The sequence below is a fragment of the Gekko japonicus genome, unplaced genomic scaffold, assembly GCF_001447785.1.
Source record: "Gekko japonicus isolate JY-2015 unplaced genomic scaffold, Gekko_japonicus_V1.1 scaffold2354, whole genome shotgun sequence".
Lineage (NCBI taxonomy): Eukaryota > Metazoa > Chordata > Lepidosauria > Squamata > Gekkonidae > Gekko > Gekko japonicus.
The window spans coordinates 194,254-196,577 of record NW_015165314.1 but is presented as its reverse complement, the minus strand read 5'-3'; positions in this window follow the sequence as shown (position 1 = coordinate 196,577).

The window sequence follows — 2,324 nt, the reverse complement described above, 5'->3', positions numbered from 1 at the left end:
CAGTGTTCCCTCTAAGCTGAGTTAGTGTGAGCTAGCACACAGTTTTTTAGCCTCCGGCTCACACATTTTTGTCTTAGCTCAGGCAGGATGGCTCCAGAACAAGCTAATTCGTGCAGCAGCCCAATTGCTGGCTCATAGCTTTAATGCCAGCAGCTCACAAAGGAGAATTTTTGTTCACAAGACTCCACGGCTTAGAGAGAGCATTGGTTAGGAGCGTGGACTCTAATCTGGGAGGACCGGGGTTGATGCCCCACTCCTCCACATGCAACCAGCTGGGTGACCTTGGGTCAGTCACAGTTCTCTCAGAGCTGTTCTGGAAAGAGCAGTTCTCGAAAGATCTCCCTCAGCCCCACCTGCCTCACAAGGTGTCTGTTGTGGGGAGGGGAAGGGAAAGGAGATTGTAAGCTGCTCTGACTCTCCTTCGGGTAGTAAAGGGTGGGGTATAAATCCAATTTCTTCTTCTTCATCGTCATCAGTCAAGTCTGTTACCAGAATCTATGGCCCAATTTCTCTTCCCCATGAGAAAAGGCTTCCTTTAAGGCTAGGCTACTACAGTTCACTCTGCGTGGGTCTGCCCTTGAAGTCTATTCAGCAGCCTCCACCAACTCAGGGCAACTCAGCCCAACCCTCCACTGGGGAAGTGTACTGCTGGCAAATCGATGCCCACTGCTCTGCCTTGCCCTGCTGTTGCCCCCGGGCACAATTCAGGGTGTTAGTTTTGTCCTAAAAAAGAACACCTTCTGCCTTACAACCTCACGCTACAATGCATTTTACAATCACCTCGCATTTTTCTGCCTGCTGATAGGAAAGCATCCTGGTATTGCTTTGTGACCGGAAGCACACACAAAACAGCTCACGGGTCAAAGGTAGAGTACCCCTCTCTGCTGGCATTGTTGCTCTGATGAAATTACAGCCCTTACTGAAGCAGCATTTAAATATTTTTTCTTGACAGGGCAGAAGAAGATGCCTTGCTTGAGATCAGTGAGGGGTGAATCGCTTTCATCTTTGTCTGAGACAGGGAGAAAGGAAACTTCCACATCCAGAGGCAGTCAACCTCTGAATCCCAGTTCCAGGAGGAGGCGACACCAGGGAAAGGCCTCATAAAAACATAAGAGAAGCCATGTTGGATCAGGCCAATGTTCCATCCAGTCCAACACTCTGTGTCACACAGTGGCTAAAACCCAGGGACCATTGGGAGGTCCACCAGTGGGGCCAAAACTCCAGAAGCCCTCCCCCTGTTGCCCCCCAAGCAGCAAGAATACAGAGCATCACTGTCCCAGACATAAGAACAGAAGAGAAGCCCTGTTGGATCAGGCCAATGGTCCATCCAGTCCAGCACTCTTGTGTCACACAGTGGCCAAAACCCAGGGGCTATCAGGAGGTCCACCAGTGGGGCCAGAACTCCAGGAGCCCTCCCACTCTTGCCCCCCAAGCACCCAGAATACAGAGCATCACTGCCCTGGACATAAGAACAGAAAAGAAGCCATGTTGAATCAGGCCAATGGCCCATCCGGTCCAACACGCTGTGTCACACAGTGGCCAAAACCCAGGGGCCATCAGGAGGTCCACCAGCGGGGCCAGAACTCCAGAAGCCCTCCCCCTGTTCCCCCCCAAGGAGCAAAAAACAGAGCCTCACTGCCCCAGACATAAGAACAGAAAAGAAGCCATGTTGAATCAGGCCAATGGCCCATCTGGTCCAACACGCTGTGTCACACAGTGGCCAAAACCCAGGGGCCATCAGGAGGTCCACCAGCGGGGCCAGAACTCCAGAAGCCCTCCCCCTGTTCCCCCCCAAGGAGCAAAAAACAGAGCGTCACTGCCCCAGACATAAGAACATAAGGGAAGCCCTGTTGGATCAGGCCAGTGGCCTCTCCAGTCCAGCACTCTGTGTCACACAGCGGCCAAAATCCAGGGGCCACCAGGAGGTTCACCATATGCCCCATATGTCTATTTAATCCCCTCTTGAAGCTGTCTATGTTTGCAGCTACCACCACTTCCTGCGGCAGAGAATTCCATGTGCCAATGACTCTTTGGACGAAGAAGAACTTTGTTTGATCTGTTCTAAGCCTACTGTTCCTTAATTCCATTGAATGCCCTTGAGCTCTTGTATTGCAAGAAAGGGAGAAAACAACTTCTTTCTCTACCTTCTCTATAGCCACTCATGGACCTCACCTCCATATGTTTAGTTTCTATGCCCTGTTGTTGGCCCTCCAGAGGAACTGGTTGGCCCCTGTGTGGGACAGGAGGCTGGACTAGATGGACCACTGGTCTGATCCAGCAGGGCTCTTCTGATCTTTGTATGAAGGCCTCGGCCTCTCTGCCCT